Below are 16,915 nucleotides of genomic sequence, written 5' to 3' on the forward strand. Positions count from 1 at the left end.
CCGGGGGAGACTAATACACACGACACCTTAGGCTGCTGGAGCATGTCAATTTCCATGATCCAGCAGACTTGCTTAATCCAGTCTGCTCCAACGCAATGGATTTCCAACGCATCGGAGCAGCCCCCCCCACAAGTGTACAGGAGCCTATAATGAACTAGCCCCTACAAAGGAGACTATACACACCCTTCCACAGAAAGCAACTCCACTTGTTAATATCAAACTCTTCTATGTAGAGAGCAGAAGTCCAAGGATAGTATAACAACCACCATATGGTGGGGGCCAGTTATATGCCTACTCCATTATGTGATGTACCCACATTTGCAACCAAAAATTGCATTGGCTTTTAAGCTGCCACATTACATTGCAAACTCATATCTAATATGCCATGCACTAATACCCTGAGGTCTGTTTCATCATTGCTTCTTTCTAGGTTTCTTACTCCAACAAATCCTGGGTTTTCTCCAGAGATTGTAGATGTATTCCGGTAGCTTGAATATTTTTCCATATTAAATCCCATATTGTTATTTACCCGTGTGTCTAATCATTCCAGGTCTCTCTGTATTGTTTCTTTGACTTCACTGGTATTTGCAACTCCTCCCAATTCAATATCATCTGTGAATTTACTCCCTATTCTGGATCATTAATGAAGATGTTAATTAACACCGAACTTGCACTGATCTCTGTGGTACCTCACTATATACCTCCCTGCAACTCAATATATTTCTGTTTAGCATTTTCCTTGTTTATGGTCCATCAGTCAGTTTTCAACTACATAACAGTATTTGCAACCAATGTCAAAGAAACTAAAATAAGGAATTTATCTCAGCATTAGAACAAAGGGTTAAAGATTCAAGAGTCCCAAAGTGTGCTTTGGATCTTTGATAAACTGTGTGACCTTCAGCAAAACATTAGAACTCTCCATGAGTCAGTTCACCCATCTGTAAAATGGGAACTCCTTCAAGGAAGGGTGTGACTGGGCTTCTTAAATGATTTGTGTCTATGGAGTGCTTCAAGATTTTTGGACCAAAGGTGCTATAGGAGCACTACATATTCTTAAAAGGCACATGTAGCTGAAGGTTTGCTGTTAGCCTCTTAAAAGAATAGGTTTGGGTTTTCTTTCTATTCTAATTGTATTGCATAAAAATGAATCTTAAATTCATTTTTTTAAAAACATGGTAAACACTTTCACATAATATCTAGAGACAAAGTAAATCAAAACTGCTGGCCAGGAAATCTACATGTATCGGCACATGTGCATTTACACACATACTTGCTTTAATATATATATCATATAATATATATTAAAACAGTTGATTCCCAAGTGTAACTAAGAGGTTATACTGTTAAATTTGCTTAAATTTCAGAGGAAGTGTACCTTAAGAAATCTCATTGGTTTACAAAGCATGTTGTTCTAGTCCAGTATATATAGCATATTCAGAAATAGACTCAGATCCTTTACACTTACTAAAAGTGCACGTGAGAAATTATTCCAGATATAAGTAGCCTGCTTTCAAATATATGCAGCTCCTTAAAAAGGAAAAGCCAGCATTTCCTTAGTCCTTTTAAAGTAGATCCAGTGGTTACTTAGATGAATCTCTAATAAAAAGTTATCAAAAACATCTTGCAAGGTAAGTGCTTAATAGTGGTCCATAAATAGTGCTATTTTTTACATGTTGACTATTATTGCTTGCACTACTCTTCCATAAACTGAAGCTAGCCCTTTCAAGGAAAGATGAGTCAGAAGAAAAGGGCAGGTCAATAACCCATACTCAAGGTCAGATTTCTACAAACACCTGCTTGTTCTCAGATAACACCTGCTCTGAGTCACAAACAAAATAGGTAGGGCTTTATCAATAAAGTTCTTTGACCTGCACTGCAGGGGGAGTCGTGACCTCGTTCACAAGTTTAACTAAAGGCAATGAAAGAAAAGATTTTTCTGCCAGCCCCAGAAGGTCAAGTTTCTTTCCCCCCCAACATTTTACTTCTTAAAAGACTAATTGGGCCTTAAAGATTCCAGGTGTCCTGCACAGTAAGTGCTCCAGCATCAATTCAATGCAAGTAAAATGATGCCTAAGAAAAGTGGTTTCTTTATCTGACCAGTAGGTTTTCTTCTGCTATCTTCACTTACATACCTCTTTCCAACTTAAAAAGAGAGAATTAAAACACACACACACACACACACACACACACACACACACACACAGAAATAAATCCCCTGTCTCTCACACATACACAAATGTGACCATTCATTTTGAAAGGGGTTTAGTTTCTGGTATTCAGCCATTACCCAATGCTTTATGGTGAATAGAAGCAGAGACAAAACAAGGTGATCTGGAAAAGAAAACTGACCTTGTAGAAATAAGCACTAAACTGGTACTCAGAAGATCTGAGTTCAACTCCCTAGTCCTGCCATGGACTTTGGGTAACTAAACCCCAACTGTACCCCCATTTTCACCCTCTGCCTTATCTATTTTGATTTAAACTCTTTAAGGATATGTCTTATTATATGCATGTACAATGTCAGAATGGGAACACAAGCTCATTTGGGGCTTATTGTTGTACAGAACAGTAATTGCTTGTGTGACACTGCTCTCCCAGGCCTGCAAAAAAGGCACATAGAGAAGGCACAGTTCAGATTGCTCCGCAGTGACCTTGGTGGCTATGGTATATGGAGCAGCACACATGATAATATCTATTTCCTTAGTTATCTTACAGTTAGGATTTTATGGAGTGCTTTGACCATAAAGTAAGCACTGTGTACATATAAAGAAGTAGATCATAGAACCCAGTGTATGAGAAAAGTGGAAGTTCAGTTAAAGGGGTTTGTGGACATTGGACAACTCTCTTCTCATGTTATGTCATGGTCTAGAACAATGATTCTCAACTACAGAAACATAGGGTGCCACACAATATTAACTCTCCTATGTGTTCAAACATGATTCACAGGAAAAAATGTCCAGAGATTTCCAACAGGAATCCATAGCAGCAAAAACATTATGAGCTATTGTGGTCTTTCTGAGATATTTCCAACAGAAGAATTGCTCTATTATTTTTCCAAAGGCAAAAAAAATGAGTGAAAGCTAAGAAATGGCATTTTTCAAGGGGACTTTGAGTCTAACAATGTCAAGACCACTGGTCTAGAAGTACTCCCTTGCCAATTCTTGCTGCTATGGCTGAGAAGATTACAGGAGACCACTTCCTATGGTGCCCACAGCAGAAAAAAGCACATAAAGCCTTTAATGAGAAGTGATTATGCCCACCCCGCCTTTTGTCTCCTTCCTCCTCCCCCAACATGCTTACAACATTTTTATGACTTGTTTTCTTTGTATCACCTTGATTAAGTCATATGGTCAGTCAGCACATTTCAGAACGTACTTAGAGGACACCAGCATTACTGAAGTGAAGCGTTATTGACCTCTGGTTCACTTGCTATAACAGGCAAGTATCACCTGCCACTCAGTCCCGTCCTACATGGTTACAGTTACAGCAGATCAACAGTTTGCATAATATAGTGTTGACTGCCATTTGTAGAGGATTCTTTCAGATTGAACATCACTTAAAATTGGGACTGACAGCCTGATTCTAGCACACAAGTGATCCATTCAAACCTCATGACGGCCTTCACTTAAAAAAAAAAAATTGCTAGAGGCTCAGCCTTCCAGAGGTGATTTTAAAGTTTATTCCTATTGCATTCAAACTAGTGCCTCTCTACCATGAGTAGTTAAGAGCAGTGTCTACTTCTGCTGGAGCAGGGATTTTTGCTTATCTTCGTTGTTTTGTCCTGTTGTCTGACTTGATTTGTACTTTCTTAGATCACTTTCTTCCTCTCTGCTTTCATGGTACTTGCTAGAGCTTTTCTGTTTACATCGCATTCTAGAGGAGCTCTGCCAGAGTAGCCAATCTATGTTGGCCAAAGCTAAGGGATAGTTTCTAGAAGACCCACACACAGATGTCATCTACTAGAATAAGTGCCTACTGCACATGCCCCTCTAATATCTGCATATAGAGAGAATACTCTCTCCTATGTGTCTGTGTTGGGCTTGAGGTCAAAGCTAGCTGCAAACCATCCCCTCTCCAGCAAGCCAGAGAAGCAAATCAAGTATCCAAGGGTCTTGCTTCCCCAGCCTCTTCCAGAATCTTTAACATATGCACATCCCAATGGACTTACAAAGTGTAAAGCAGTAGGAGAGGCTCATATCTACTTATAAAGAATACACAGTTGAAAACATCCGTTTACATGTCCTTCCTGCCCAGGCTTCCACCTCCCCCAAACATATAAACAGGGAAGACATGCACATAAACCCTCCCTCCCACTGTACGTTTTTGCATAGCCCTCTACTTCCCAAACCTCTTCCCATGTAGATCTATCATTTTTCAGAGGGACTGAGCAAACAGGAACAAGGAACAAAAAGCAGCAGATGAACTGCCCAAAGCATTCAAGTATAGTGACCAAGGCAAAATCAGGGTACTAGATATCAGCATGGGTAACAGTTGCAGAAATGAATCCAGAGGAGCTGCAGTGAAATTGTTGCACCACCCTACCTCCCCCCCTTCCCCCAACCTTTCAGGCTATACTGCAGAAGCAGCATCTGGGGCCTTTAAGTCCCCAAAGCAGTTAAGAATTCCCCTCTCCACACTCAGCCTCACATCCACTCCACCTCCCCTCCTGCCTTGTTGCCTTGTCCACTGTTGCCACTGTCCCCAAGGTAACCTGGAAGTTCTAGAGTTGTTCCAGCCCCACTACAGCCAGGATGCTTGGGAAGTTAGGCTTGGCTGGGGACAGTGACAATTGCATAAGTATATGGACAGTTTACTTGCTGGGCAGTTTCCCCAGGTGGTCCCCACCAGCCTGTGAGCAGGCACAGGGAGGGGAAACCTAACCACTACTGCTGCTGCAGGTGCTGTCCCCAGCTGAGCCCAGCTCCCTGCACAGCTGTTCTCCACTGCCTTGGCTAAAGCAGGGCAGGAACAGCTGGGATGATAGCAGCAGCAGCAGCAGCAGACAGGTTTACCCAATCACCTCCTACACCCAGAGGTATAAGTAGAGAGGGCAAAGGGGGAAATAGGAGGTGAGGGGACAGTATATGCTCATTTACTTGAGTACAGAGTGGAAGGGAACAGAGGGGGGAACTAAGAGCAGGATGGATGATGGGGGAGATTCTTACTTTATTCAGGGACTTAAAGTGACTGGCTTCTGTTCCCATGGTACAGTCTGCCTGCTTAGGTGGGCAGAGGGGTGGAGGAAGAAGAGACCAGGGTGAACCCACCCTAGCACACTGGTTACTGCTCCTATACCCACCTTTTTTAGAATCCTGGATCCACCCATGAAAAGCAGATATATAAGAATGCAAAAATGAGAAAGTGAAAAATCATTCCTAAATAAACTGTCTTAGAGTTTTAATATCTCTGTTGATATAGCCAAGAAAAAAGCCATTTTGTGCCAGTTTTTAGTGTGAAACTAGATATTGGGCTATGGCTAGCAAAGTCATAATACAACTAATATTCCCAACTATAATTTCTATCTACAATAGCCTGTACTGTGTGTCATAAAACCTCTCAATTAACAACATTTACCCAATTTTGCTCAGGGAAAGGACAGCAGAAGGGGAAATGTGAATCCAGCACAAGAATTTTAGGCAGTCCCCAGATCTGGTGGTGAGGCTAGTAAAGTAGGTTTCACCTTTCTCTCCTCTTCAGTATATCAAACTGTTGCCACAGTTACTTTGTCTATCAAGGATAAGATTTTCCTTGTCCAGGAAACCTGAGTCAGTGGTCCAAATAAGCTGCATGTATGTTGAAAAATGGGCATGTATCAACCTGGCTAAAGTCTATGCAATGGTTTTGTTACAAATTGAACAGCTATTTACCGTTCACTTACCAGGAAAACAATTAATGCTAGAATTCCAGAATTCTCATGTCAGGCTAAACAGAGGCACTTGTTGTGGCCCCACAACAGAACTGCAGCGACAAGCTTAATGAAAGCCCTCCTTAGTTGTAAATGGAACTGTCAACAATCAGACCAGTGCTTTAGTACTCTCAAAGGAAAATTAACAAAAGTGTTCCTGAAGGCTTAAGGATGCTGTACTGAGGCAAACAGAAATTAAGTCCCTCTTTGCAATGTTGGGTTTTAACTTCAGTCCTTTCCACGAGTAACCATATTGCTAAAAAGTGATCAGGTGAAAGAACCGACAGGATCTTCCTGAGACTGAAGGCTTGTCACAGACAGGCTTCAAAGAGCTGCCAACCCTATATGGTACCTCCTAGCGTCCATTTAACAGTAATTCCCATCTTTTCTTCCAAGTTTTAAGTTAATGTAGTGCATACAAAAGAGAGGTAGAATTACAGCCTTCAAGATGAAACTCTCTGTACACAAGACAAATGCTGCACTGGTAATGACAAAGCAAGCTTTTTCACACCATCCTACCCATGTGTCTCAATCCTGCCCTGTGCAGAAAGTTTCTATGGCTGCTGGTCTCCATTTCATTTTAGTTTAATCCCTGGCCTCCTTTTGTAGGGTGGCCATCAAAGGGGCCAACTGGTGCCAGCTACACTGCTATGGTTTTATGATGTGGACACCTATCTGCTGGGGATTTGGACTGATTTCAAAGAGACCAATGAAAAATAAAACATCAGATGGTAATGACTTCAAACAAGTGACCCTGAATATGCCCCAGTCCCAGTCTCTAGAAAAATAGTAAACTTGAAAAAAAAACCCTGCTTCTATTTTACATAGTTATAGTTAAACAATAAAAAGAGAACATTTCAGACTTTAATCCTCCAGTGCCTTAGCTGTGTACAGCATGTGATACCTGTATAGTCCTGTGTAGAACTGATGTCTAGCCCTTCTTTGTCTAGTCCACTGACATGATTTTAGTGTTTCACTGAAGCAGCTTCCCTTGATACTCTGGAGGCATGTCCATGCTGCACCAGACACTGCAAGGGAGCACCTCCCTGAAAACACACCCTGTCTACTCATCCCCACTCTTTACCTGCTGCATGCTGACACAATGCCACAGCTACTTTGAGGCATGTGGCCAGGCTGGCCCAGTATCACTGTCATACTCTTAGTCTCATATATGCTCATGAAATAGGCTATACTGGCATTTTTTCAGCATGATCAGAACACAGAGTGATAGCAAGAGGGCTTGGCATGTTTTCACCGTGGCAACCTGTACCACTGTGTGATATATATACATAACCTAGGTGTCAATGGGAACCAATCCATATTGCATACATCTCAGATTTTGCATACAAATGTCTAACTATACAATGATGTTCAAACAGCTAATGCATATTTTAGGAAGGAGGATTTTGATCTATTTAGATTATGCCCTAACATAATTAGGAGTTGGAGTTTCTTAAAAAGTCCAAGAAGCCAGCAATAAAAGAAGGAAGCTGCAAAATACCCACTCTGAAGACCTGAGTGCATCTTATATCTCTTTAGTTCACTGAAGACACCCATCTCTTATGTCTTACTCAATCCAGAATCTGATGGCTATCAGAAAACAAAAAGTAACAGAGAAACAGCAATGAGACATCTGAATAATCTGTGGACAGTGTATAAGGGCAACAAGAGAAAAGTGGTGGCTATAAGCCTGTAATAGAAGATGGAATTAGTTGTCAGCTGGACTTGCCCTTGATGTTTTTCAGCACAGAGAGGCAAAAGAAGCTTCCAGCAGACCTGATACAGTAGTCTTCCTTGGTTGAGTCATATCTTGAAACAGGTTCTAGTCTAAGCCCAACAGCTAAACATTGGCAAGCCTTGGGTAAGTTTGGATCCTGATTCCAATCCAAGCTGCAGCACTGGCCTCTGCCAGTGAATTCTAAGTCCAAACACCATTTGACCTGTTACCTATTATCTTGCATTTCCCATCACTGAGCAAAACCAGGAGCTAAATCTATTCTCCATTAACCAAGCACAGCCTCATTAGAGGGTTTGTACTGAGACAGCCAAAGGGAAAACTTGTAGTCAGAACATCTATATTCTTAAATAAACTATTGGATTTAATTTCTTTTCTTCCCCCTGCACCCCTCAACTTAAACATGCCTATGCTAAATGACCATTTTAACCCGCTGTTAACTCAACAAAATGCAGCAGATGAGTTTCTTGGGTTATTTGAAACTCAAAGCTCTAAACCAATAGGTAGAGGCAGCAGGAACTGTAATACAATCACTTGGCACATCTCAGCAAAATTCAGCATGTGCAGAACCAGACATACCAACATTGAGGGTGGATGCCATTTCATCCTCTGCTTGTGGTTTTGCAGGGAGTTGGCCTTGAGGATGTCTTTAAGACAACACTAAATCAGTAATGTAAATGTGTACATTGAATCCTCTTGTCTGCAAAATTGAAAAAGGAGGAGAGCAGAACAAAGGGTGGTGGCAGCCTAGAGTAATTCATTAAAACTACTGAGAGCTCACACCCAAATGCTGCAGGCTAGTTCCTCAGTGGGTGTAAGCTGGCATAACTCCATTGACTTCAGTGTGGCAGCTAAGAATCTGACCATGCAAGTCTAATAGTTTATTGCTAGTCTCCGTTTTATACACCTGGCAGGTGTATTGAGTCCCAGTCTTCCGCATCCAGTCTGCTTCTCCAAGTGAACGTGGAATATTTTTTGGAAGCTAAAATAAATATCTTTCCATTTCCTTATGTGTTAATGCAGGATTCAGTACAAATCTATACACAGATGCACACAGGAATAAAAAAATGTCCACTTTCTTTCCATGCACTTAGAAAAAAAATCCCTAGCTAAACCAGTAAGCATTTTCCATATTTAATAATTTGATTTTGAAGGCTAGTCATATCAAAGAGCAAAATATTCAATATTGTTAATTCAGTTTTGCAAAATATATTCTTAATTTAAAAATGATTTTGCTTGGAGTGGTAGTGTAGTAATAAAGCAGTTATTGACCAGCTCTTATTGATTGTGCAGTCCTCGGGCAAAGAACACTGACCTTGCTCAGACTCTTATTGCTTACGCTTTCCCTGGCCTTCTTCATCTATGCCCGCTCAATAACATATTATTAATATATATTTTTAGCAAAAACTGTATGTTACAAGGTTAGGGCTTCTTAGCGATTTCTTTTTCATGATACTCTGCCTTTGGGGTGCGACAGGGAAGAATAGACTCTACAGCCAAGCTGTTGGGAGCTCACCGCTGCTCACAAATGCCTTTAAACAGTTACCCGCTTGATCTAACAGAGAACAGACTTATACTCTTTCTTCTCTTTTTAATTGAAAGATTGTTCATGTAGCAGTTCCTTATGGCACCAAAACAGACTTAGCAAATATAGTCAAGGGACAGGATATACTTCAGGTATTTGAGAGAGAAAGATAACATATATCTCCCAAGCTGGCTGCCAGGATTGCAAGAGTTAATACTTAGTAATGCACTTTAATTGTAGAACACTTGCTGGAGAGAATTAAAACCGATAATAGGGCTCAGCTCTCCATTGCCTTGCACTTGACACTGTCATTTAAAACTTATACAAAGTGGGCATAAAGGGACAGAGTTTGTGGTCCAGCAGAACTGAATGGAAAAGCAGAGAGGTGAGATATGTAATGCCATCACTGGCACTCATGGATTCTGGAGCTGAGGGGCAACCAGTCCAATTTAGTATGCAAGTTAGAGCATTGCCATTGGTCTAGCTCATACCCAGCTGACCACAGCTTCAGGAGGCTGTTCCAGCAGCAGCAAAGCACTGGAGTACACAGATGCCTGGTCATATCAGCTTTCCTGCACATGCACTGGACATTAGTTGGTGGGTTTGGTAATTTCTTTGATTCAGATGAACACTCAGTCTTGTGCCACATTCTGCTCCTCCAATTTTGCTCCACTCCACCATGATGTCTACGTAGTCTGTTCTGCTCCTTTCTCAGAATGGATTTCCTCCTATCTTAGCTTGCAATATAAGTGGCAGCTGAAAATCCCTTTAAGATTATTGTATGACGTGTTCCAGCCTACTGTATCAACAAGCTGTTTTCCAGCCACTGCCACCCACTTTGACACATCACTATTTCAACCTTTTTGCCATCTATTTTTGTGTAATAGCAGAATCCAAAGGCCCTGAGACATTTTTTGATACCTGAGGTACTGGAAAGAAGGCATTAATAGGACTCATTACAAGTCTAATCTATGATAGGGACTTTGGATGGTTACTGCTCTATGGAAAATAAGTAACCTTAAAGTTTCTATATTGCCTTCACAGAATGGATAGCAATTTTTAAGCCAGCCAAAACAGAGCCTAAAACGTGGTCCTAGCATACTGAGTTGCACCTGCTTTACATTGTTTCCATATTGTCTTATGAAAAAATTAGCCACCAAATTAGCATCCCAACTTCAAAGTTCAAGGTGTTTGGAACAGAGGTTTGGTTCAGCCAAAAGGTTAAATCCAAATCTCAGCCTTTTCACAGTCTTCAGTGTTTGAATTCAGGACTTTAGTTTGGATCTAACCTCTATTTCTAATGCAGGATAAGGTTTGAAAGCAGAGCCTATATTTATTTACAGGACAAACAGATCCAGCTTTGTTAGTAGAACTTTATCCATCATTGATTATCTTTTATTAGGCTCAAGAAAAACAAACCTAAAGCAAAACATAAAATCAACTAAGTGAGCAAAACCCAATGCTGATTTCAGGACTTGTATAGAAAAGGTAATAGGGCCCAATCCTGCAAGTGCATGTAGTGTCATTGATCCCAACACGAGGAAACATAATAAAGCATAGGCACAGGAAGAAGTGTTTACATATCAGGGTCTCTAATACACAATTAACTTTAGTCCTTTCTGCTGTTTAGTTCTGTATTTCACACACATTTCATGTACAATGGGAAAAATTTAATTTCTTATCCAAACCCCCCTCCCCCCTCCCCCGCCCCAAAATTAAATGACCTTTAATACACCTGTAGGAAGTATCACTTTGTATTTTATAGCCTCCATGGGTTACTGGTATTTGCATGTACAGCCTGTAACTGGAAGCAAAATATTCAATGATACTTTTGCATGAATGACACTATGAAAAAATAAATTGTATTGCATTGTATTACTAGCCATTGAGGGCTCTTTTGTTTAGTTTGATAATATTACATGTTTAATAAAACACTGTTGAATTTTGATTGCGTCTTGTGAGCGTAGTCCTTTATCCTTTCGCCAGCTGGCTGATACAAAAGCTTATTTTCTTTTTAAAGACATTTTAATTCTCAATCTCCGTCTCTCACTCCCGGGTGAGCAGGAGCTGGGAGTGCTGGGAAGGCACAATGCTTAGTTCCAGTTCAACACAGAGAGGAAGAGACTCACGTTACTGAACAGTGACCCCCTTTGGCCAGGAAAGCGGCCAAGATGAGTGCCCAGGTCTTCTCAAGCAAAAGAATGGCACAAGTGCAGGTAAACAAATGCATATGCTGGGAGGAATAATCTGGACTGGATTCTTTATGCACATAAAATATACTAAATGATTAACAATGAACAGTCCAAATAGTTTGCTAATTACTTACCCTATAGCAGCATTAAATCAAAAGGAAAGATATGGCACATACTCACAGATTTTTCCCCCACTGGAAGTGATCAACAAGTTCACCTTGCTTAGAGCTACATTGATCAATTTTGATTCAATCCTGAACCATGGAAAATTTCATAAACGCTCCTTCATGATCATTTTATGTGGAAAGCCCCGATTCAATGCTCCAGGGTTGCCAAAGCTATTTCTATGTATCGACTTAGCATAATGTCAAAAGTGTTATTTAGTAGTAATGGTCAGGCCATGATATGTTGTCTATGGCAGTCAAACTCTGCAGGGACCATTTACAAGGGTCAATGCCAGGAAAACCTGCAACTTCTACTGAATCCAAACACCCACATGCTATTGAGTTGATCCTCTCTCCCCAGAAACTCAGACTCTCCTTCTCTTTATCTCTGCTGATCTAAGGAGAATTAATGTTAGGGTTGGCCAGGACACAGGCAGTCAGTCACAGTGAATCACGCTGGGTCAAGGGCTTGCTGGAAGGAAGCCAAGACCAAAGCTGGGTATCAGTCCTAGTCTATTAAAGCAAGCCAAGAGTCAAGATGAGGTCATTGAAAGGGCATACACTTGATCCAGGCTGGGAGGTCCAAAACAGGAATATGAGCAAGCAGGAACAGGCAGGAGAGTCGTACAGCAGAGTCACAAACCAGAGGTTCAGTGCACAATGTTAGGTTTAGGAGTCCCAAGCATGCCAGAGGCATAGCAAGGTGCTCTGTTGCCTAGATACTTTGCTGCTGTCTCATCAGAGCTTGCATAGGTAAGTGTGGGAGGAGCCCTCCTCCTGAGGGATGGGTCAGCCCGGGTTCCTGATTACTTCCAGCTAGGGCCTAGGACTGGATCTATGCTATCTGGGCCTCAGGTCATTATAATTAACAACCTACCACTCCTTCCCCTTCACTACCCCCGCCCACCTCTGTTACTTTACCCAAAAATGCAGTGCCCCCATCTCCAGTCATCAATTGGCTAGGCTGGCCACTTCCCTCACAGCAAGATCTTCACGGGGCCGTAAGTTAAGAGCCATTGGCTCCAATCCACAGAATGCTCTGGGGTCAGAAAAAGCTTCTCTAAACAGCAGTAGCATAACTTGGGGAAGGAGGGGTAGTGTGGGCAGGGGGCAGTGTCCCTGGGTACCACCTTTGTTGGGTGTGGGAGGAGGGGGTGCTCAAAAGCAAACCACTGCTGCAGCAGCAGCTGACTGCACTGCCATAGTCAGCATGGTAGGAGCCAATACCGCCCTGCGCATGGACCTGACTTGCTACACCTCTTCTAAAGAGAACACCATGGAGAAAAGAGAGACATTTCCCATTGCAAGACTTGATGCTACAGGCAGTGAAATCCATGGTGCTTTAATAGCCAGGCCATAGCACAACGTATTAGCAATTAGGCACGTAATAACCTCTACCCCCAAGGATTTACTTACTGCAGTGTTTCATCAGGGGCTATGAAGCATCTAGGAATCTATAGTCTTTGTGTCTTCCCTGGGGAAATGAATGAACTCACTGGAAGCATCAAAGTGTTTCCTCCCCTGCCTACCCCTTTGGATGGTGGGAGTGGGGGACAATGGTTCTTACTAGTCTTCTGTCAATCCTTCTTTCCTACAGGAAGGAGGTGACCTGAAACTATTCAAAGAGCCTCCAATTAGGTTTGCCAAATGACGTGACAACACTGAACTACACCCAACTCACCCATCTGAACTTTTTGCATGATATTAGATGAGGAAAAAAATGTCAGCAAGATTTCAGTTAACTCAAAAAAGCAGTAGCAAGGACATCACCTTTCATTCAATATTTCAGGAGCTAGAACTTTTCCTCACCATGTGGAAGACCTGGGCTCAATTCCTGTCGCTCAATTCAAGTGAATCAACATGAAAGGCTGAAAACACTTCACCCCAGAACACCCTGGTGGGTAGGCATGTTTTTGAGACAGGGGAATTTTATTCTTGTCCCTGAGAAATGGGTTTGAATCTTTTTCAGAAGAAGATGGAATTAAAGTGTTTTGGAAGAAACAATCTGAGTCAAATTGTTAGACAGATAAAGGCGACACAAAATAGTACATTCAGGCCTGCTGGTGTACAGAGCTTCATGCACTAGACAGTGAAGCAACAGAAACCTATTGCTGATTCTCAAGACAACAGCACATGGCAGTTCAATGTAATCAGCAAAATAAGTAATGAAATTCTTCAACACAGTGTAGAAAACTAATGTCCCAGTTTAGTGGATCAAAAGAATTGACAAAGGCTACTTCAACAAGACCCCTGGAAACAAAAGAGCTGACACGAAAAATCCCCCTGGTCCCATCCTCCCTAAAACAGAATAAGAATTCAGCCTCCTTTGCTTTCAGATCCAGCATGTCTCCACTGTATATTTTGGGCCCAGTGTCTAATATTTCTTTAGGTGAGAAAAGAGCTGGTTGGATTATAGGAATACAAATGGATTAATTTGGGGTGGATTAGACACACAGCAAAATATGTTTGTCTTGTATTAGCATAACTGTGTCATAAAAATGTAGATTCCAAGACAGAGATTATTTGTGGCATTGCTAATATGTTGTTGCTATAGCAAAAGATGTACACAATATTTACACTGTATTTGACCACATAAAACATGTCGTATACAGACACAATTTTTCATTATATGAAAAAGAGTCAGAGGGCTCTTCATGCTTCCAGTACCAGTGCTCCTGATTTTCCCTTATTTTTTACCTTTAAGAAACAAATGCAGTTTTAAACCATCATTACTGTATTTTGAACAGTTAATATTTTATATCGTGACATTGCTGCTCAGAGGTAACAGGTTTAGTTGATTACTATTTGTTTATAGTGCTGGAGAAACCTGCAATCATAGAGAACATAAAAGGATTGCAATTAGATCTATTGGTTGAGAGCTGCACCTCAGTGACCCACTGTAAAGTGCTTAGCACTATCAAAGAGATAATGCCTACTTGCAGCTGGCACATCTGTACATAATAATATGGGCTACACTGACACAGCCACTAAAGACTGCCACTACCCTCTTTAACTAGAAGCAGAAAACAGATCATGCTTTTAAAGAGTGTATCAACAAAAAACCTACTACATGTCTTCAGAATTAGCACATTCATGTTTATGAGAAGCTTTTCCTTTTTACTACTAGTTCTTCAAAGAATCAAAATAAGGACTTTAAACAAAAGGCCAGGGACACATCTCAAGGTAGCATTAGCTCCACCAATTGCAACCAGTTACAGCAGGGATGCATTTAACCCTCCCCGCCTCCTCAGCTCCTGATCTATTTATTAAACATTTCCCCAAATCAAAGCCACATGCACAAAACAGAATGCAAGTAAGGGGGATATATTTTTGTTATTGACACCAAGATAGGACAACAAGGCCACATCCCCACAAGCAGAAACGTGCAGTTTGCAGCACTTCAAAGTCTTCTGAGGCACCATGAAATGCACACAGCGCACGTGAATCTGTTTGCCACACTGCATAATTGCAGCACAGTGGCAAAATTAAATACCAGGAAGTACCGATATTTAAAAGAAAACACAGGAAAAAAAAGTGGCATGGCACACGTGACTGCAGCATGTGTTGCCAGACACAGAAGCCTGGCTAACCAGGGCCAGGCTGCACCAAGTACCCGGATTACCACCGCTGCAGCCTCAGGACCCCAGGCCCCTGGGGCCCCAGCCACCCCTACCCCACCCAGGGCAACTTGCCCTGCACCAGAGCACATGTGCGGGGCATATCCAGGAGCAACTAGCAATGGTACAAATATGTGCCACTGCCAATTGTCCCTGGGATAAGGCACATTCCCATTAGTGGGGACATGCCCCAAGGATCTACCTGTGCCTAAGCATCTCCTGCAAGGTACTGAGGTCTTGATTCAGAAAAACATGCCTGAATTGGACACAGACATAATATTTTGCTTAACCAAAAAAAAAAACCCTTCTTTCTGGGACTGTTTTTAATTTTCATCTTTAAAACGTGCAACTTTCACCAAAAAAGGAGCAAATTTTATCGCTCTATTTTCTATCTGTTCTGACTTGACATGTGTCAAACCCAAAAGTGAAGCCGGGTAGGCTGTGCCTGAGACCCACATTCTTCAGAGCACTGGGGAAAGGTATAAGCTAACCTTGATTGCTTTAGATCAGGGCTTAAATCCTCAACCTTAAACGAGCAAGAGAAATGATAACATAAAACCTGACTCCATGAAGGAAGTTGGGCTACATGGCCCAGTTCCGGCCTTATGATTCTGTGATTCTGCCTCACTCAGCCAGCTTCCACTTACTGGGGGTGGAGTTGGGGGGCAGGAATAATTTCCCTTGCTTCCTTTCTGGGCACCTTGGAATGTGAGAACAAGCCTGATTCTGATTTTCTGATTTGAGTTACACCACTGTAAAGCACTGGGCTGGCCCAAGTATGATCATGATGCAAGATCACAATCAGCCCTCATGGAGGAAATGGGTGTCTAAAATATCTGAACATGCATCTCACTGAGCCATAGTATTAGCTCAACATTCTTGTGTGCTGTATATTTGGAAATGATCCTGTGAAGTGAAGTGAAGCCCCCAAAACTAAGCCTATAACTTCTAGGCTTTGGTTTCAAAAGGGCAAACATTCTCTCAAGCAAATCCCGGGACGTCATTCTCCCCCTGTACTCGGCCTTAGTGAGGCTGCAGCTGGAGTACTGTGTCCAGTTTTGGGCTCCACAATTCAAAAAGGATGTGGAGAAGCTTGAGAGAGTCCAGAGAAGAGCCACGCGCATGATCAGAGGTCAGGAAAACAGACCCTACGATGACAGGCTGAGAGCCCTGGGGCTCTTTAGCCTGAAAAAGCGCAGGCTCAGGGGTGATCTGATGGCCACCTACAAGTTTATCAAGGGTGACCACCAGCATCTGGGGGAACGTTTGTTCACCAGAGCGCCCCAAGGGATGACGAGGTCGAATGGTCACAAACTACTTCAAGATCGTTTCAGGCTGGACATAAGGAAGAACTTCTTTACTGTCCGAGCCCCCAAGGTCTGGAACAGCCTGCCACCGGAGGTGGTTCAAGCACCTTCATTGAACACCTTCAAGATGAAACTGGATGCTTATCTTGCTGGGATCCTATGACCCCAGCTGACTTCCTGCCCTTTGGGCGGGGGCTGGACTCGATGATCTTCCGAGGTCCCTTCCAGCCCTGGTGTCTATGAAATCTATGAAACATTCATAATGTGAGAAGAACCATCCATACACATCAGCTGGACTGAGGACCTACAAGACTTGAATGTGGAAGAGGCCTGGAATTTCATCATTTCATAGTTGTTAGGGGGCTAGAACGGACCTTCTTCGAGTCAAAGATGCTAAAACTTGCAAGAAAAGGCTTCAGACCACATTAGATGAATAACCATAACCACCTTAGAAAAGTGCTTTGCTTAGG

This window comes from Alligator sinensis, unplaced genomic scaffold, assembly GCF_000455745.1.
Source record: "Alligator sinensis unplaced genomic scaffold, ASM45574v1 scaffold219_1, whole genome shotgun sequence".
Classification (NCBI taxonomy): Eukaryota; Metazoa; Chordata; order Crocodylia; family Alligatoridae; genus Alligator; species Alligator sinensis.